This window comes from Bos javanicus, chromosome 13 (assembly GCF_032452875.1).
Source record: "Bos javanicus breed banteng chromosome 13, ARS-OSU_banteng_1.0, whole genome shotgun sequence".
NCBI lineage: Eukaryota > Metazoa > Chordata > Mammalia > Artiodactyla > Bovidae > Bos > Bos javanicus.
In genome coordinates, this window is record NC_083880.1 from 36,606,275 (window position 1) to 36,628,814 (window position 22,540).

A 22,540-nucleotide genomic window follows, 5' to 3' on the forward strand; every position below is an offset into this window, starting at 1 on the left:
AGGCACAATGTTATAAACAGATCTCTAATTATTAATACTCATCTTGTAAAACTAAAATATACTTGTTGATTAGTAATCCCCCATTTCCACATCTCCCCAACCCCTGACAACCACTGTTCTATTCTTTGCTTCTAGGAGATTGATTATGTTAGATAACTCAAAGAAGTGGAATCATGTGATACATGTGCTTCTGTGACTAGCTTATTTTACTTAGCATAGCTTCCTTAAGGTTCACCCTTGTTGTCTTATATTGCAGGATTTCTTTCTTTTCAAGGCTGAATAACATGCTGTTTTATGCAACCCCGTGGATTGTAGCCCACCTGGCTCTTCTGTCCATGGACTTCTCCAGGCAAGAATACTGGAGTGGGTTGCCATTCCCTTCTCCAGGGGATCTTCCCGACCCAGGGATTGAACCCAGGTCTCCTTCACTGCAGACAGATTCTTTACCATCCGAGCCACCAGGGAAGCCTTTTATGTATATATCACATTAAAAAAATCCATTCTTCCATCAGTGGACATTTGTTTCCCATCTTAGCTATTGTGAATAGTGCTGCTATGAACATGGAAATTAAGATATCTCTTTGAGATCCTGATTTCAATTCTTTTGGATAAGTAGCTAGAAGTGGATTGCTGAGTCATATGGTAGTTCTATATTTAATTTTTTGAGGAACCTCTATACTGTTTTCCATAGTGGTTGCACCATTTGCATTCCCAGCAACAGAGTACAACTGTTGATTCTCCACAATTCTGGTCTCTTGTTTCGATTCGCATTTCCCTGATAATTAGTGACACTGAATAGTAAAGTAATGCTCAAAATTCTCCAAGCGAGACTTCAGCAATATGTGAACCGTGAACTTCCAGCTGTTCAAGCTGGTTTTAGAAAAGGCAGAGGAACCAGAGATCAAATTGCCAACATCTGCTGGATCATCGAAAAAGCAAGGGAGTTCCAGAAAAACATCTATTTCTGCTTTATTGACTATGCCAAAGCCTTTGACTGTGTGGATCACAATAAACTGTGGAAAATTCTGAAAGAGATGGGAATACCAGATCACCTGACCTGCCTCTTGAGAAACCTATATGCAGGTCAGGAAGCAACAGTTAGAACTGGACATGGAACAACAGACTGGTTCCAAATAGGAAAAGGAGTACGTCAAGGCTGTATATTGTCACCCTGCTTATTTAACTTATATGCAGAGTACATCATGAGAAATGCTGGGCTGGAAGAAGCACAAGCTGGAATCAAGATTGCCAGGAGAGATATCAATATAACCTCAGATATGCAGATGACACCACTCTTATGGCAGAAAGTGAAGAGGAACTAAAAAGCCTCTTGAAGACAGTGAAAGAGGAAAGTTAAAAAGTTGGCTTAAAGCTCAACATTCAGAAAACTAAGATCATGGCATCTGGTCCCATCACTTCATGGCAAATAGATGGGGAAACAGTGGAAACAGTGGCTGACTTTATTTTTTGGGCTCCAAAATTACTGCAGGTGGTGACTGCAGCCATGAAATTAAAAGACGCTTACTCCTTGGAAGGAAAGTTAGACAGCATATTGAAAAGCAGAGACATTACTTTGCCAACAAAGGTCCGTCTAGTCAAGGCTATGGTTTTTCCAGTGGTCATGTATGGATGTGAGAGTTGGACTGTGAAGAAAGCTGAGCGCCGAAGAATTGATGCTTTTGAACTGTGGTGTTGGAGAAGACTCTTGAGAGTCCCTTGCGAGGAGATCCAACCAGTCCATTCTGAAGGAGATCAGTCCTGGGTGTTCTTTGGAAGGAATGATGCTAAAGCTGAAACTCCAGTAGTTTGGCCACGTCATGTGAAGAGTTGACTCATTGGAAAAGACTCTGATGCTGGGAAGGATTGGGGGCAGGAGGAGAAGGGGACGACAGAGGATGAGATGGCTGGATGGCATCACCGACTCGATGGACATGAGTTTGAGTGAACTCCGGGAGTTGGTGATGGACAGGGAGGCCTGGCGTGCTGCAATTCATGGGGTTGCAAAGAGTTGGACACGACTGGGCGACTGAACTGACTGAACTGAACTGAGTATCTTTTCATATACTGTTGGTCATTTGTAAATCTTTGGTGAAATGTCTATGAAAGTCCTGAGACCATTTTTAAATCAAGATTTTTTTTTTATTGAATTGTAAGAGTTCCTTACAAATCTTGGAACCTAATCCCTTATCAGATACATGGTTTGCATATATTTTCTCCCATTACACTGGTGGCCTTTTCACCCTCTGCTTTGTAGTTTGATGTGGTTCCACTTATCTGTGCTTTTGGTGTCATCTAAGAAATCACTGTGAAGACCAATGTCATGAAGCTTTCCCCCTATGTTTTGTTTTAGGAGTTTTATCATTTCAGGTTTTACACTTAAATCTTTAATCCATTTTGAGTTGATTTTTTATGTATGGTGTCAGATAAAGGTTCAATATCACTATTTTGCATGTGGATATCCAGTTTTCCAACACTTTTTGTTGAAAGGATTATTTTTTATCTATTGTGTATTTTTTGGAGAAGGAAATGGCAACCCACACCAGTATTCTTGCCTGGAAAATCCCATGGACAGAGGACTCTGGCAGGCTACAGTCCATGGGGTTGCAAGAGTCGGACATGACTTAGCGACTAAAGTTTTGTGTATTTTTGGCACATGTGTTAAAGATCAGTTAACAAGATATGTTTGTGGGTTTATTTCTGGGCCCTCTATTCTGTTCCACTGATATGTGTGTGTATATATACACACACACACACACACATACACACACACACATACACACACACACATACACACACACACATACACACACACACTATATATATAGTATTTATGCTGTTTTAATTACTAAAACTCTGTAATACATTTTGAAATCAGGAGTTGTGATATCTCTAGCTTTGTTCTTCTCTTTTAAGACCATTTTGCCTATTTGGGTCTTTTGCAGTTCTATATGAATTTTAGAATTTTTTATGTAAAAGAATACTATTGGGATTTTAAGCAATTGCATTTCATCTATAGATTTCTTTGTGTAGTATGAACATTTTAACAATATTGTCTTTCAGTCCATGAACACAGGATGTCTTTCCATTTGTTTGTGTCATTAATTCTTTCATCAGTGCTTTATAGTTTACAGTGTACAAGTCTTTGAATGTCTTGAGTTTATTCCTATTTAATTCTTTTTGATGTTACTGTAAATGAAATTGTTTTCCTAATTTCCTTTTCAGTTTGCTATTAGTGTACAGAAATTCAACTGATTTTTGTAGATTGATATTATTTCCTGAAACTTAACTGAATTCATTTACTAGCTCTCCCAGTTCTTCTGTGTGGAGTCTTTAGGTTTTCTCTATATAAGATCATATCACCACATACAGGGCCAGTTTTACTTATTTCAATTTGGATGCCTTTTTGCTATGGTATGAATGTCTGGGTCTCCTCAAAATTCATATGTTGAAATCGTAACCCGCAAAGTGGGCCCTCTGGGAGGTGATTAGGTCCTAAGTATGGTTGGAAAATCATGAGTGGTATTAGGGCTCTTCAAAAAGAAATCCCACAGTTTCCTAGTCTCTTCCATCATGTGGGAAAAACAATAAGAAGTCTACAACCCCAGAGAGGGCCCTTACCTGATCATGTTGTCACCCTGATCTTGGACTTACAGCCCTAGAACTATGAGCAAAACATTTCTGCTGTTTATAAACCACCCCAGTCTGTGCTAGTTTGTTAAAGCAGCCTGAAATAGGCTAACACCTTTATATTTCTGCTTTTGTTTGTTTGTTGCCTAAATATTCCGACCAGGGCTTCCACTGCTAGGTTTAATATAAGTGGTGAGAGTGGGCATCCTCATCCTATTTCTGATCTTAATGGGAAAACTTTCACTTTTTAACCATTGATTATATTAACAATGGATTTTTCTTATATGTCCTTTACATATACCAACAAACTACATAACCTATAAGAAATGGAAATATTCCTAGAAACATGCAACCTACCAAGACAGAATCACAAAGAAATAGAAAGTGTGAACAGATGTATAACTAGCAAGGAGACTGAATCAATAATCAAAAGCCTTCCAACAGAGAAAAGTCCAAGACCAGATGGTTTCACTTCGTGAATTCCACCAAACATTTAGAGCAAAATTAATGCCAATCCTTCTCAAACTCTTCCCAGAAAACTGAAGAGGAGGAAACACTTCCAAACTCATTTTATAAGAACAGAATTACTCCAATATCAATGTCAGACAAGGATGCTGCAAGAAAATTACAGACCCAATATCCCTAATGAATATAGATATAAAAAGCCTCAACAGAATATTAGCAAAATGAATTCAGCAGCAGATGAAGAGGTTCATACACCATAATCACATGGGATTTATCAATGGAATACATTGATATCATTTTAACATATGAAAATTAATGTGATATACCATATTATAGAATGAAGGATAAAAATCACATGGACATCTCAATAAATGCAAATAAAATACCTGATAAAATTCAACACCTTTTCATAATAAAAACATAAACCTTTGGCCCAATGATACACAGGACCCTCCTGATCCTGGCTCCCGCTTCTCCCATCTTACTTCTTTCTCACTGTTCACTGACTTTATAAACTAGGAAAAGAGGAAAATTACCTCTGTGTTCAGAAGCTCATGATCTCCTTTCTCCACCATTACAATGGCCTTAATGGCCCCCTTTTCCATAAGCATCTTCCCTTTTGGTTTATTCTTAACACTTTAACTATTACTCCCACCTTCCACCTCCTCGTTGCTCTCTTACCATCTGCCCCTCTGTCTGTTTATACTATTAACAAATTTCCCATTTCTGTAGCAGAGAAACAGCTAGCAAGGGTAGGAAGAACAAGTATGCACACTTTATTTATGGAAGAAACATTTGAGTGCCTGCTGTCTACCAGCCTGTGCTTGGCATGAGAACTAGTGAGTTGAATGGCACACAGCCCTGTCTTTAAGGTGCTCACATTGTAGAGGGAGAAAGGGGCACACAAATTGGGCATTTTGAGAGCCATCATAAGAGCAATAATGGAGATATACACATGGAAGCTTAAAAGAAGATCTGGCCTGCTGAACAGAAGTAGAAAAGATGAGGGAGAGAAGCAGATTGGGAGGATAAGACATTAAGGCTTGCTGCAAGAAAGGAGACATGAGCTAAAAATCTCAGTGAATAAATACGAGATAACCAAGCAAGGAGGGTGTAGAGTAAGGGGCAGGATCTGGGTATTTCAGTAGAGACATGAACAAAATCATCGAATGCAACACAGTTTAGTAAAATATGGGCATTTAGGACCATAAAAATGTGGAGCTAAAGTCAGTGAACAGTGAGAAAGAAGATGGGAGAAGCAAGAGCCAGGATCAGGACGGTCCTGTGTATCACTGGCCAAAGGTTCCAACATTTTAATGTGTGTATCACTGAGGTACATGCGGGAAAACTCAAAATTTCTAGGCAGCCGCTGGAGGGTATGATCTAGCAGGACTGTTGTAAGGTCCAGGAATCAGCACTGTCACAAGCAGCTCAGGTAAGCCTGATGAGGATACTATCTGGTTGACAATCTGAGAAACACTGTTGGCAATGAGGAGGCAATGAAGGAAACTGCACAGGCTACGGGGAAGTGGAATTTTGCTTGGGTACATTTCCATACTAGGCCTTCTGGAGGCTTGTAAAATGCTTAATTTGAACAGAAAAAGAAAGACCTAATCCATGGGGATAATGACAATAATCCAAACTATGGTTTGGATATGGAGAAGTGGTGAAGATGGAGAGAAGAAACATTCCGGAAGTCTTTGGTAGGCAAAATCTGTAGGATGCGTGCTGGATTAGAAGTGAGAGGTCAAGAAGAGGGAGGGGCCAAGTTTCTAACCTGAGTGCCTGGGTGGTGGTGTGTTGCCAACTGAACTAGTAAATGTGTAACAGAAGGAAGATCCGATGGGGCTGGGGGAGTATTACTGGGTCCATTTTGGACCTGTTGAATGCGAGACAAGTGGGCTGTCAGAGGTGGAAGCTTAGGGGGAAGTCTGGGATAGGTATCCAGATTCTAGAATCCATGGAACACAGTGCTAGTCAAGAGAGAAGAATGGAATAAGAGCATATGGAGAGCATGTAAGAGGGAAGGAATAATGTGCTAAAAACAGAATCCTAGATAATGCCAACTTTTACCAGGTACATGGAAGAGGGAATAATAAAGGAGGCAGTGATGGAAAAGCCAAAACTGTGGAGAGAATTAAAAGTGTGGTATCACGGAAGTCAAAGAATTAGAAGATATCAAGAAGAAAGCAATGACCAATGATGTCAAACACAAGCGAGAACTTAAGAAATTATCCACTAGATTCAGCATGGGTTGGGCACTGGTAATCCACTAGTTAGGATTCCACTGGTAATCCTAAAGGAAACATTTTCAAATAAGTGGTGATGAGAGAAGTCAAACTGAAGTACATTAGGAAGTGAGGCAATGAAAATAGTAAACTGATGCTACTTTACTTGTAAGGTTTGAGTGAGAAGTGGTGGTTAAGCTGGACCATACTCCAAGAATGGGGATTTTGAGTATATTTATGGTAAGGAGGACTTCCCTGGTGGCTTAGAGGGTAAAGCATCTGCCTGCAATGCAGGAGACCCGGCTTCGATCCCTGGGTCGGGAAGATCCCCTGGAGAAGGAAATGGCAACCCACTCCAGTATTCTTGCCTGGAAAATCCATGGACAGAGGAACCTGGTAGGCTATAGTCCATGGGGCCGCAAAGAGTCGGACACGACTGAGAGACTTCACTTCACTTCATGGTAAGGAGGCTTCAGAGACGGAGAGGTGGGCACACAGCAGGGAGAAGAGTGATCTAAGAAGGAAGGTCCTGGGAGGCACAGGAAGGCAGAGGGTCACAGGCACAGGGGTGAGGAAGCCCTCCCCCGGAGTTACCACCGTATCTGAGAAAGGAGGAAGAAAAGGACCATGTTGATAAGAGTGTCCAAGTGTCCTTAAGTTTATCCATAAATCAGGAGAGAAGGTTCTCTGCTAAGAGTGAGTTCTCATTAGATTAGTGGGGTTTTTTTTTTGTTTTTTGTTTTTTTAAAAAAACACTTATCTTCACTGACTGGCTTAGAATAGTGTTTGCATGTTGTATTCTTTAGAATTCCTTCAGTCTTAAGTGTCAAGATATGCAGGCCAAACTGGCTTAAGTAAAAAGGTAATCTGCGTTTCTATCTGGATAGCCCACGGCAGAGCTGGCTCGAGTGTGCTGGATGTCGGGCTCCAGTAGTATTATCAGAAGCTGGTTCTCTCTGCCCAAGGCGCAGGGCTTGGCCCAGCTCATGAGGCTTTCTTCCACTCACTGGCTTCATTCTCAGACAGGTTCTCCATTTGGGATTACAAACCAGCTGTACAAGGAACTGAGTCCAAGGCAGTTGGAAGAACAGGAGTCTTCTGGGAGCTTCGGATGAAGTCAAGACATTTACTTTAACTAGGCAAACACAGGATGTGTGTTCCACTCCTGATCTGGGGTGCCTGAGATTAGGGAAGGAGGGGGGCTCCCCATGGTAGTAGCAGCAGAATTACCTAGGGAGTCTGTTAAAACGTGGATTTCTGGGCCCTGCACTGGAATGTCTGATTGAGGAGGTCTGGGGTGGAGCCTGGGAATTTGCATTTCTAACTCATGCCTGAGTGAGGCTAATGCTGCCAGTCCAGAGACCACACCGAGAGAACCACTGATCTGCATATAGGACGTTGGGGTATAGTTCCCCAAGAAGAGGAAGGGCTTGCTACATCCATTCTCTACCCTTCAGAGCCTGTATCTATTCATACATCTGGCGTGTCCTGTAAATGAGGCTAGGGAAGCCTCACTTCTCCCACAGAGAATGGAAGCCCTGCTCAGGCAATTAGAACCAGGTGGGTGAAAAATGCCCAAGCACAAAGCACAGTGGCAGGGACTCAGATGACGTGACATAGTCAGAGTGACTTTCTTCATAGCTGGAGTTTTTGCAGAATTATTCCAGGCTGTTGCCAGGAGCACAATGAAAAAGAATTTTTTTTTTTTTTGTTATACTCCTGATGTGTGGATTTCTGCTCTTAAGTCAAATAAAAAAAAGTCTGTCTAGATAGTGAATTTTGACACTCCTATAAATAATATCCTCTACTCTTGGGACTTTCCTGGTGGTCCATTGGTTAAAAATCCACTTTCCAATGCAGGGGATGCGGGTTTGATCCCTGTTCAGGGAACTAAGATCCCACATGCCACAGGGCAACTAAGCCTGTACACCACAACAGAGAAGCCCTTGCATACCAAAACCGGAAAGCCTTCATGTCACAATGAAGACCCAGGGCAGGCAAAAAATAGAACAAATAAACCCTCTACTCTTGTTCTCTCAATTTTACCCAAACTTACACTTTCATCAAGTTAACAGTATAAAGTAAAATGTACTGGCTGGGGGAATACACACAAATAAGATATCAGAAGCTGATGTCTTATTTGTGTGTATTTTCAAGTCCCCTCCCCTACACACACACACACACACACACCCCTCAGGTGAATTAATTAAAATTTAAATTCCAGATTTCTTCAGTTCAGTCGCTCAGTCGTGTCCAACTCTTTGCAACCCCATGAATTGCAGCACGCCAGGCCTCTCTGTCCATCACCAACTCCCGGAGTTTATCCAAACTCATGTCCATAGAGTCGGTGATGCCATCCAGCCATCTCATCCTCTGTCGTCCCCTTCTCCTCCTGTCCCCAATTCCTCCCAGCATCAGAGTCTTTTCCAATGAATCAACTCTTCGCATGAGGTGGCCAGAGTATTGGAGTTTCAGCTTTAGCAGATACCAAAGGAACATTTCACAAAGATGAGCTCGATAAAGGACAGAAATGGAATGGACCTAACAGAAGCAGAAGACATCAGGAAGAGATGGCAAGAATACACAGAAGAACTGTACAAAAAGATCTTCACAACCCAGATAATCACGATGGTGTGATCACTGACCTAGAGCCAGACATCCTGGAATGTGAAGTCAAGTGGGCCTTAGAAAGCATCACTACGAACAAAGCTAGTGGAGGTGATGGAATTCCAGTTGAACTATTCCAAATCGTGAATGATGCTGTGAAAGTGCTGCAATCAATATGCCAGCAAATTTGGAAAACTCAGCAGTGGCCACAGGACTGGAAAAGGTCAGTTTTCATTCCAATCCCAAAGAAAGGCAATGCCAAAGAATGCTCAAACTACCGCACAATTGCACTCATCTCACACGCTAGTAAAGTAATGCTGAAAATTCTCCAAGCCAGGCTTCAGCAATATGTGAACCGTGAACTTCCTGATGTTCAAGCTGGTTTTAGAAAAGGCAGAGGAACCAGAGATCAAATTGCCAACATCTGCTGGATCATAGAAAAAGCAAGAGAGTTCCAGAAAAACATCTATTTCTGCTTTATTGACTATGCCAAAGCCTTTGACTGTGTGGATCACAATAAACTGTGGAAAATTCTGAAAGAGATGGGAATACCAGACCACCTGACCTGCCTCTTGAGAAATTTGTATGCAGGTCAGGAAGCAACAGTTAGAACTGGACATGGAACAACAGACTGGTTCCAAATAGGAAAAGGAGTTCGTCAAGGCTGTATATTGTCACCCTGCTTATTTAACTTATATGCAGAGTACATCATGAGAAATGCTGGACTGGAGGAAACACAAACTGGAATCAAGACTGCCAGAAGAAATATCAATAACCTCAGATATGCAGATGACACCACCCTTATGGCAGAAAGTGAAGAGGAACTAAAAAGCCTCTTGATGAAAGTGAAAGTGGAGAGTGAAAAAGTTGGCTTAAAGCTCAACATTCAGAAAACGAAGATCATGGCATCCAGTCCCACCACTTCATGGGAAATAGATGGGGAAACAGTGGAAACAGTGTCAGACTTTATTTTTCTGGGCTCCAAAATCACTGCAGATGGTGACTGCAGCCATGAAATTAAAAGACGCTTACTCCTTGGAAGGAAAGTTATGACCAACCTAGATAGCATATTCAAAAGCAGAGACATTACTTTGCCAATAAAGGTTCGTCTAGTCAAGGCTATGGTTTTTCCTGTGGTCATGTATGGATGTGAGAGTTGGACTGTGAAGAAGGCTGAGCGCCGAAGAATCGATGCCTTTGAACTGTGGTGTTGGGGAAGACTCTTGAGACTCCCTTGGACTGCAAGGAGATCCAACCAGTCCATTCTGAAGGAGATCAGCCCTGGGATTTCTTTGGAAGGACTGATGCTAAAGCTGAAGCTCCAGTACTTTGGCCACCTCATGTGAAGAGTTGACTCATTGGAAAAGACTCTGATGCTGGGAGGGATTGAGGCAGGAGGAGAAGGGGATGACAGAGGATGAAATGGCTGGATGGCATTGCTGACTCAATGGACGTGAGTCTGAGTGAACTCTGGGAGTTGGTGATGGACAGGGAGGCCTGGCGTGCTGCGATTCATGGGGTCGCAAAGAGTCGGACACAACTGAGCGACTGATCTGATCTTCCAAAGAACACCCAGGACTGATCTCCTTTAGAATGGACTGGTTGGATCTCCTTGCACTCCAAAGGACTCTCAAGAGTCTTCTCCAACACCAGATTTCTTACTCATATTTAAATAGATTTTCTTCCAGCTTAAGAACAAGTGTTAATTTCTAATCTTCAAATATAAGTGAAGTTAAGGTCATCTTTAAGTGGGGTTATGGTCAGTGGAGGATGAATGACTATAAGCCAGCCCTCCAGTCCATGATGGTCAGAGTGCCTTCCATGGGTGGCTGCTTCTGCTGCTGCTAAGTCGCTTCAGTCATGTCTGACTCTGTGTGACCCCATAGACGGCAGCCCACCAGGCTCCCCCTGTCCCTGGGATTCCATGGGTGGGGCTGAGGTCAATTTCTCACTAGGTATACTCCCGTGTAATAATATGGCACATGAAACAGGCATATAATCTAGACATGTGGAGTTGGGAAGTGTTTTTAGAAGAAGGCATCCTAGCCAACACCTGAAGACAGTCAGCAGAGTTATCCAGAGCAGAGGCTGAAGGTGCAGAGGTAGGAATATGGAAGAAGCATCACATGATTGGATCATAGCTTTTGAGGACTGAGGCTCAAGAAGAAAATAATATAGGCAGAGTAAAACTGAAAGCATGGGAAAAGATACATAAATATTAATTAAATACCAGAAGGATGGCTTAATTAATAACAGATAAATAGATCTCAGGGCAAAGAAAATTACCAGAGACAAAGGAGGGCATTATATAATGATAAAAGGATCAGTCCATCAAGATCTAGCAATCCAAAATGTGCCTGAACCAAAAAACAGGATTCCAGTTTTGTGAAACTGAAAGACAGCTGAAAGTACAAGTAGATATCTCCACAGTTACAGCTGGAGACTTCAAAATCCCTATCTCAGAAACTGATAGAATGACTAGAACTGAAAACACTGTCAACCAACAAGATATAACCCATATCTACAGATCTGCCCACCCAACAATGTTAGAATATATACTCTTCTTAAGCATCCATGCAACATATGCCATCCTGAGCTATCAAAGAAACCTCAACAAATTTTAAAAGAATGGAAATCATAAGAATATGTTTTCTAACCACAATAGAATCAAACTAGAAACCAGTAACAAAATGTTAAAAAAAAAGGACATCTTTAAAAACTTGAAATTAAGTAACATACTTCCCAATAAACCATCTATCAAACGGAAGTCTCAAACTAGACAGCTATATGTAAAAGAGTGAAATTAGAACATTCTCTAACACCAAAACTCAAAATGGAATCAACACTTAAATCTAAGACCAGGTATTATAAAACTCTCAGAGGAAAACAGGCAAAACAATCTCTGACATGAGTCACAGCAAGATCTTTTTTGATCCACCTCCTATAATAGAGAATGAAATTCAAAAATTTAAAACGTGCAAGAAGAAATCTCCAGATTCAGATCATTTCACTGAAAAAGGCTGTAAAACATTGACATCAGTTCTACACAGTGTCATTCAAAAATAGAAGAGGGAAGAGTAGCTGTCAATTCATTTTATTAAGCTATTATTACCTTGACACCAAAACCGGAGAAATACAATTAAAAAAACTTCAGACCAATATCTCTCATCAGTTCAGTCACTCAGTCATGTCCAACTCTTTGTGACCCCATGGACTGCAGCACTCCAGGCTTCCCCGTCCATCACCAACTCCCGGAGCTTGCTCAAACTCATGTCCTTCGAGTTGGTGATGCCATCCAGCCATATCATCCTCTGTCGTCCCCTTCTTCTCCCACCTTCAATTTTTCCCAGCATCAGGGTCTGTTCCAATGTGTCAGTTCTTCATATCAGGTGGCCAAAGTATTGGAGTTTCAGCTTCAGCATCAGTCCTTCCAATGAATATTCAGGACTGATTTCCTTTAGGACTGACTGGTATGCTCTCCTTGCAGTGCAAGGGACTCTCAAGAGTCTTTTCCAACACCACAGTTCAAAAGCATCAATTTTTCAGCACTCAGCTTTCTTTATGGTCCAGCTCTCACATCCATACATGACTACTGGAAACTATAGCTTTCATAGTTATAACATAAACATAGTTACAGAAAGTATGTTAAACATAGTTACAAAATAAACATAGTTACAAAAGCCTTTAACAAAATATTAGGAACCTAAAAAGAATGTACACAAAATCAAGTGGGGTTTACTTCAGGGATAGAAGCTTGGTAGAATCTTCAAAAAGCAATCAATGGACCAACACTTTAATAGGCTAATGGAGAAAAATCATATGATCATATCAACTAATAGAGAAATAATATTTGACAAAATTCCACACCTATTCATGATTAAAAAAAAAATCTTTCAGACAAAAAGGAAGAGCGGGAAATCTCCACAACTTGATAAAGAATATGTATAAAAAAACTACAGTTAACATCCTAGTTAATGATAAAAGACCTAGTTAATGATAAATGATATGCTTTCCTTTTAAGACCTAGAACAAGGTAAGGATGTCTGTTCTGACAACTCTCAGAGAACATAGTGCTGGCAGTTCTATTCAGAGCAATAAGGCAAGAAAAGGAAATAAAAGACATAGAGATAGAAAATGAAGACATACAGCTGTCCCTATGTTAAGATGAAATGATTGTCTACATAGAAAATTCCAAAGATTCTACAAAAGAACTAGAACAACTAAGGAAATTTAAGTCACAGGTTACAAGAGAAAGATGAAATATAATTTCTGTATACTAGCAATAAACACGTGAACACTAAAAATCCAATGCTGTTATAATCACTTAAAATATTAGGTGTAAATCTCAAAATAAGAGCAGTACTTGTATGCCAGAAACTGCACAATACTGATGAAAGAAATCAAAGATGACCTCAACAAATGGAGAAACATACTATGTTCATTGACTACAAGACTCAACATAGTAAAGACATCAGTTATCCATAAATTGATATGTAGGTTTAATGCAATTCCTTTCAAAATCCCAGTGAGACTTTTTTAGATATAGACAAAATTATTGCAAAATTTATATTGAAGGTCAAGGAAATTAAATGACTATTTTTTTTCAAAAAAGAAGAATGAAGTATGAGGAATTATTCTACTTGATTTCAAAACTTACTTTATTGCTATAGTAATCAAGATTCTGTAGTATTGATGGGCGAGTTGACACACAGATCCATGGTACAGAATCAAGAACTCAGAAATAGACTCACAAAAAACATGCTTAACTGATCCACCACACAAACAGAAACAAGAGATAAAAAAAGATTATATGGAGACTAAACAACATGCTACTAAAAAAAAACCAATGGGTCAGTGATGAAATCAGAGAGGAAATTTAAAAATACCTTGAGACAAATGACAATGAAAACAAAACCATATAAAATCTATGAGATGGAGAAAAGCAGTCCTAAAAGGGAAGTTCACAGCAATATAGACTTTCCTCAAAAAAACAAGAAAAAAACTCAAATAAACAACTTAACCTACCATCCAAAAGAGTTATAAACCCAAAGTCAGGAGAAAGAAGGAAATAATAAAGATCAAGAAGGAAATAAGTAAAACAGAGATTAGGGGAAAAAATCAGTAAAACCAAGAGTTCATATTTTAAAAGGATAAAATCAACAAGCCTCTGGCCAGGCTCACGAAGAAGAAAAAAGAAGAAATAAAACAGGAGAAATAACAACTGATTCTAGAAGCATACAGAATACATACATGATTCTAGAAACATACAGCCCACCAAAACTGAATCGAGAAGAAATATAGAATTTGAACAGACTGACCACTAGAAGTGAAACAGACTCTGTAATTTAAAAAAAAACACAAACAAACAGAAAAAACACCTTGTAAACAATAGCCCAGGACCAGATGCCTTCACTGAGGAATTCAAATAAACACACAAAGAACTTGTACTGATCCTTTTCAACTCTTCCAAAAGACTGAAGAGGAAGGAACCATCCCAAAATCATTCTATGAAGCCACCATCACCCTGACACTAAAACCAGACAAATATACTACCAAAAAAATAAATAAATAAAAGTTACAGGCCAGTATCTTTGACGGATATAGATGCAAAAAACCTCAATAAAATATTAGCAAACCAAATCCAACAGCACATAAAGAGGATCAAGTTGGTTTTACCCCAGGGTCACAAAGATGGTTCAACATACACAAATCAACCAATGTGATATACCACATCAACAAAAGAAAACTAAAAAACCACATGATCATCTCAACAGATGTAGAAAAATCATTTGATAAAATTCAACACCCATTCATGGTAAAAACCTCATCAAAGTGGGTATAGAGGGAACATGCTGCTGCTGCTACTGCTAAGTTGCTTCAGTCGTGTCCGACTCTGTGCGACCCCATAGATGGCAGCCCACCAGGCTCCCCCATCCCTGGGATTCTCCAGGCAAGAACACTGGAGTGGGTTGCCATTTCCTTCTCCAATGCATGAAAGTGAAAAGTGAAAGTGAAGTCGCTCAGTCGTGTCTGACTCTTCGTGACCCCAAGGACTGCAGCCTACCAGGCTCCTCCATCCATGGGATTTTCCAGGCAAGAGTACTGGAGAGGGGTGCCATTGCCTTCTCCAACATACACAATAACAAAGCAAAATTGGACTGAGTTAAATGGAGAAGTGGACAATCTCACAATAAAAGTAAGAGATTTCAATGCCCACTCTCACCACTTCTATTCAGCATAATATTGGAAGTCCTAGCCATAGCAATCAGAGAAGAAAAAAATAAAAAGTATTCAAATTGGAAGGGAAGAGGTAAAATTTTCATTATATGCAGATGACATGATACCATATATAGAAAACCCGAAAGACTTCATACAAAAACTATTAGAAGTGATTAACAAACTCAGCAAGGTAGCAGGATACAAGATTAACATACAGAAATCAGTTGCATTTCTTTACACTAACAATGAAGTATCAGAAAGAGAAAGTTAAAAAAAAAATCCCCTTTAAAAGGGCATTAAAAATAATATATATATATATATATATATATATCAAGAAATAAACCTGACCAAGAAGCTAAAAGACTTAATACACTGAGAACTATAAAATACTGATAAAGGAAACTGAAGATGATGTAAAGAAATGGAAAGATATCTCATACCATTGTTTTAGAAGGATTGATATTGTTAAAAATGGTCATACCACCCAAAGGCAGTCTAAAGATTTAGTGTGATCCCTATCAAATTACCCATGACATTTTCCACAGAACTATTAATAAAAGAAATACTCCTAAAATGTATATGGAACCACAAAAGACCCAGAGTTGACAAAGCAATTCTGAGGGGAAAAGAACAAAGCTTTAGGCATAACCCTTCCCAGACTTCAGAAAATACTATGAAGCTACAGTAATCAAAATATCATGCTACTGACACACACACAAAAAACAGACATATAGATCAAAGGATCAAAACAGAAAGCCCAAAAATAAACCCACACACCTACAGTCAACAAAGGAGGCAAGAATATACATGGAGAAAAGACAGGCCCTTCAGCAAGTGGTGCTGGGAAAGTTGGACAGCTGTATGTAAATTAATGAAGTCAGAAAACTCCCTCACACTATATACAAAAATAAACTCAAAATGGCTTAAAGACTCAAGTGTAAGACATGACACCATAAAACTCCTAGATGAGAACATAACATTCAGCAAAACATTCCCTGACATAAACTGTAGCTATGTTTTTTTAGGTCAATCTCCCAAGGCAAAAAAATATAAGCAAAAATAAACAAATGGGACCTAATCAAACTTATAAGCTTTTGCACAGCCAAGGAAACCAAAAACAAAACAAAAAGACAATGTACAGAATGGGAGAAAATATTTACAAATGATGAGACTGACAAGGGCTTAATTTCCAAAATATACAAATAGCTCATACAACTCAATGTCAGAAAAACAAAATATTCAGTCAAAAAATGGGCAGAACACTCAAACAGACATTTCTCCAAAGAAGACATACAGGCAGCCAACAGGGACATGAAAAGATGCTCAACACTGCTAATTATTAGAGATATGCAAATCAAAACTACAATCAAGCATCATCTCACACATTCAGAATGGTCATCATCAAAAAATCTACAAATAATAAATGCCAGAGAGGGTGTGGAGAAAAGGGAATCCTCCTACACTGTTGGTGGGAACATAAATTGTTGTGGTCACTATGGAGAACAGTATGGAGTTTCCTTAAAAACTAAAAAGTGTTATTATATGATCCAGCAATCCAAATCCTGGGCATATATCTGGAAAATACAAAAACTATCATTCAAAAATAGATATGCACTCCAAAGTTCACAGTACCACTATTTACAATGGCCAAGACAAGGAAAAACGTAATTGCATAGTGACAGATGAATGGATAAAGAAGATTATGCATGTATATCTATATATATACACACATATACACATATGGGGCTTCTCTGGTAGTTCAGCTGGTAAAGAATCCACCTGTAACGCAGAAGACCCTGGTCTGATTCCTGGGTTACCCACTCCAGTGCTCCTGCCTGGAGAATCCCCATGGACAGAGGAGCACGGCAGGCTACAGTCCACGGGGTGGTGGGCTACAGTCCATGGGCTCACAAAGAGTCAGACACGCCTGAGCGACTAAGCACGGCATACAAAATATGCACACACAACACACGCACAATGGAATACTGCTTTCACAAAAAGAATGAAATACTGTCATTTATAGCAACATGGATGGACCTAGACACAATTGCACTAAGTCAAGTCAAAGAAAAACAAATATCACGTAATATCACGTATATGTGGAATCTAAAAAAAATGATATTAATGAACTTATTTACAGAACAGAAATAGACTCACAGACATAGAAAATAAACTTATGGTTTTCCAAGGGAAAAGTGGAAGAAGGGGTAAATCAGGAATACAGAGGTCCCTTACTTCTGAACCTTCAAGTTGTAAACTTTGAAAGATGCGAATGCGTGTCCCCATGTCCAATCACATAAATCAGTTCATGTGTCTGACACACATCGTCATGTGAGTACATCTTCTACAAGTGGTTATACTTTTGTATACTTTTGTGTACTTTATTGTACAGTACTGTATAGAGTACAGCAGTACAGTATCTTTTTTTCCAAGCCCCGCACATCCTGAAGCAAAGCAGTAACCATGGAAACAAAAGTGAAAACGGGAGAGCGGAGCAAGGTGAAAAGATGGGAGGAGTCAGGCATTTTTTTAACACGGATTGTTCAACCATCAGCACGATTCTAAAGAACAAGGGCGAGATCATGGAACACATGAAGTCTGCTATGCTGATGATGTTGACAATTATATCGAAGAAGTATGGAACAGTGATGGAGGAGATGGAGAAACTTCTCAGGGGCAGGATCAGCATCAATGTCGAGTCCTGCTCAGCTTAATGCTGATTCAAGAGAAAACTAAAAGCCTTTATGAAGACCTGAAGAAGAAACATAGTGAAGAATCAGAAGGCTCATCTTCTAATGCCCAACCATGGCTGGTTTCAGATGGTTCAAGACAGGAGCCAACCTTCATGATGTAAACGTAAGCGGCGAGCCAGTGAGTGCAGATACGGTAGCTGCCCGGGAATTTCCTGAAAAGCTCTGAGAAATTATTGATGAAGGCACGTATTTAACCGAGCAAGGTTTTAAGGTGGATGAGACAGGACTGTACCGGAAGAGGATGCCAGACCGAGGTTACATCAGTCAGGAGGAAAAGTTGACGCCAGGCTATCAAGTGGCAAAGGCAAACCTGTTTGGTGGCAGTGCTTCCAGCGAAATGAAGCTGAAGCCTCTCAGTTCATCATTCAGAGAATCCAAGAGCCCTTAAAAATACAGCCACGGGCGCTCTTCCTGTTGTGTGGAAGAGTAACCCCAAACCCTGGCTGACACAGGCCATTTTCCAGGACTGGTTTTTCCACCACTTAATCCCACAAGTAGAGAAATATTGCTTGGAGTAGAACATCCTTCCTATTCAACATTCTTTTGCTGCTTGACAATGCTCAGGCCGCCCCCATTCACGGATGACTTTCATTCCAATGTCAAGGCAGTGCATCTGCCATCAAGTACTACATGCACATCCAACCTATGGACCAGTGAGTTATACTGCAGAGACTTTCAAGATTATATATGTCACACTTTTCATCAGGCAGTGAAGGCAACTGATGAATCAGGAACAACCTTGCAACAATTTTGGAATGACTCTAACACCTACAAGTCCATAAAGAACACTGAGTTTGCTTGGTGTGAAGTTATGGTCATCACCATGAATGGGGCTTGGAATAATCTTTGCCCACAGCTTATTCACAATTTTCGTGGATTTGAGAAGGTGGATGAGGAGTCCAAAGAGGTCTTCAGTAACTGAGTAACCCTCAGCAAGAAGCTGGGACTAGAGATCTGCTGGAGGACAACTTCACTGAACTCCTTGCTGGCCAACGCAAGGACTTACTAATGAAGACCTCAAGGAACTGGAGACTCAGAGAAAGGACAAAGAGAGGTAAGAGGAAGAAGAAGTAACTGAAGAACCAAACAGATCTATGAGCAGGAAATGGTGAGGGGATTGTCTTTATTTGAGGAGGCACTGTTCAATTTTGAGGCACAGAACCCAAATGTAAAATGGTACACAAGGTTCAGAATACAATCCAGTGCTACCATGTCACCTATGCCAAGAAAAAGAAAGGTACTTAACCCAGTACCTTTCTTTTCATGTGTATGATATTTTATTTCTACTTCTAAAAAATCACTGGAGCATTTTTTCAAGAGGGTAGCTATAGATGAATGCAGCAAGGAACCAGAACCTGTGACACCAACATTAGGTGTGAGCAAAATTGCTGCTCGCCCTCCATCTACAACTTTCGATACGTCAGCTCTACAATCCCCCACTTCCTCTCCCTCCTCCAGTCAGTAACTCTTCTTGCCTGTTCACTCAATATCAGCCCTTGGATGCCGGCTGTTATACTGTACTATGGTACTTTTCAAGGTACTGTAAGATTTAAAATGTTGTATATTTTTTTTATGTGTTAATCATGTGAAAAGTATTATAAACATATTACAGTATAGTACTATATAGCTGATTGTGTTAGTTGGGTACCTAGGTTAACTTTGTCAGTCTTATGAATAAATTGGACTTATGAATGCACTCTCACAATGGACTCATCTGTATGGAGGGGACTTACTGTATGAGATTAAGAGATGTAAACTATTTATTAAATACAACACAGATAAATAGCAAGTCCCTACTGTATTGCACAGGGATTATATTCACTATAATAATGTATAATGGAAAAATGGAAAAGAATCTGAAAAAGAACATGTATATCATTTTGCTGTACACCGGAAACCAACACAACATTGTAAATCGACTATACCTGAATTAAAAAACAGAGCATACAGAGCATTTCAGCTTTGGCTTCTCTCTGAAATGCATCCTTGCATTCATAGCCTAAGTAAGTAACAGCAGGATAAAAAGGACACAAGCAAACTTTCTGAACTGTACAGAGAAAATTAATTTTCCTTCCTATGTATGATTGTACACACAACCTAGAGAGGAGTATGCCAGGTATTAATTTTGATTTCTGTTTCACCATAGTAAACTACACTCAATCTAGGTAAAAACTATGAGCTAAAAGAAAGAAAGCAAAGTTCTCTTTTAAAAAGTGGTAAGACTAGTAAGCTTGATATTCAACTTCACAAATGAGCCCTAATTCCATATTTCCATTATTCCAGTTGCACATAGGTCATTTCTTCTTGGATGACATATTATCATCAGATTCAACTGGTCCCAATCTAAACTGAGCAATTTCAAAATAATTATTTTAAATGCTCCCTTGATACTGCCAATGGCACCAGTTAGGTTTAATGTATTAAAAGAAATTTGACATAGATACATTAGATAGAACAGTGTAGATGAAGAGGTGAGGGAAATAGATAAAGGGGACCAACTGTGTGCTGAGTTTCCATATAGATGGAAACTAAATTTTTGGTGGTGAGCATGAGAGAGAGTCCAATCTCTCTTGCTGAGTCACTTCAGTCGTGTCTGACTCTCTGTGACCCCATGGACCATGGCCCACCAGGCTCCCCTGTCCATGGGATTCTCCAGGCAAGAATATGGAGTGGGTTGCCATTTCCTTCTCTAGTGATAAAGTATGAAGTGAGTAAAGTGAAGTCGCTCAGTCATGTCCGACTCTTTGTGACCCCATGGACTGTAGCCTACCAGGCTCCTCTGTCCATGGGATTTTCCAGGCAAGAGTGCTGGAGTGGGTTGCCATTGCCTTCTCCAATTGTAGGGTATACAGAAGTAGAAATATAATCCCATACACATGAAACTTAGATAATGCTATAAATCAAAGCTTTATAAAAAATGAATTGTCCTTTCCAAAAGGAGAAAAAAGATAAGCTCAACTGATTTTTGGAGAAGTTGCAAAAGCAATTCCCTTGAGGAGAGATAGCATTTCAACAACTGCTATTTGAGCAATACGACATCCAGAGATCAGGAAAAAAAAAAAAAATCTCGATCTAAGTCTTACACCTAAAACAAAAGCTGATTCAAAACAGATCACTAAAATAGTCTCTAATGTAAAATATGGAACTACAAATACTTTTAGAAGAAAAGGAGATGATCGCTTGCATCTCTGAAGAGTTCTTAAATTTGAGACCAAACCTTGATCCCTAAAAGAAAAAATGGACAAACTGAACTCCATCAAAATTTTTAAAGTTTTTGCTCTACTTAAGACCATATTAAGGTTTTTTTTAAGTTACAAAGTGGGAGGAGATGTTTGCAAACCACATATATGACAAAAGAGTAGTCCTGAATAAATAAAGAATTTTCAAACTCCTACGGTAAAAAAACCAACCTTTAACACCAAAGGCACAATCTATGAAAAAGATAATTCATTAGGTAGAATTCATTAAAAAATTCTCCTCTGCAAAAGATAATGTCAAGAGAATTAAAAGACAAACCATAGCCGAAGGGAAAATATTTATAAAAGACATCTGGCAATGGACTGTTATCCAACATATATGTAAAGAACTCTTTAAAATTAGTAAGAGGATGAATCAACTCATTGAAAAATAGGCAAAAGACCTGGACACCTCACCACAGAAGATTACAGATGGCAAATAATTATATGAAAAGATGCTCAACACCATATGTCGTTAGGGAAATGGAAATTAAAGTAACAGTGAGATATCTTTCAGTAGGTGAATGAATAAACAAACAATTCCACTAAAAGAAATACCCTAAAAAGACAAAAACAAAATACTCTAAAAGAAAGAACAAAGAAATTAAAATGATATACTAGCGAATGTTTGTATAACAGAAGAGAAGGTACTACTAGAGAAACAGAAATGAAAAGACTTATGAAAGAAAAATAGCAAAACGGCAGATGTAAATCCTACCTTAGCCAACTAGTGTATTTCAGTCACCTGCCACAGTGATTGGTTTAGCAATGGATATAGGACCCAGACTGACCCAATAGAAAGTTAGCCCAGTCAGTAATCAGGGAATCAGTCTCCCACTGGGCAAGGAAAAGGATGACTGAGTTAATGCTGGTCTTTACCTGGTGAGCAGGGTGGAGTCAACCTATGGATGTTGCTAACATAAGGAAAATGTAGAAAAGACAGGGGGAAAGAAATGGACCTTTGGCTGACATTGCTGTGTTAGTAGGGGTCCCACTGTTTTGGACCTAAAGTACTCCTGGGTGGATGAACTGGAAAAGTTCTGCCTGTAGGAGCATGGTTTTGCTAACTACATGGCTCCTTTGGGTGAATAAAACAGCACCCCTTCCTCCAGGAAGACTCAGCTCCATGCCTGGGCATATGGATCGTGAGCTGGATCCAGCTCCCACTTGCTTCCTTGCTCAGGCACCTTTGAGCAGCGCACACACTGTGCAACTACACACTGGATCTCTGAGCCTTGCCTGAAACCTGCTCTTCCTCTGAAGTTTTTAAATGAGCCAATATATTTCCTTTGTTGTTTAAGCCAGTTTAAATCTCTTCTATTATTTTCACAACTCATGCAGAATCTGTTACCATAAAATGAGGTGTTACAAAGAATAGATTAAAAAACATGGAACTGTGTGAGCT

The 22,540-nt window shown here is 39.6% G+C and overlaps 1 long non-coding RNA gene across 10 annotated transcripts in view; it reads right to left on the reverse strand.

Annotated features, from left to right (window-relative positions):
• The window catches only part of LOC133259148 (uncharacterized), a 184,644-nt gene that overhangs the window by 136,711 nt on the left and 25,393 nt on the right, over positions 1-22,540 (reverse strand). The window lies entirely within an intron of this gene.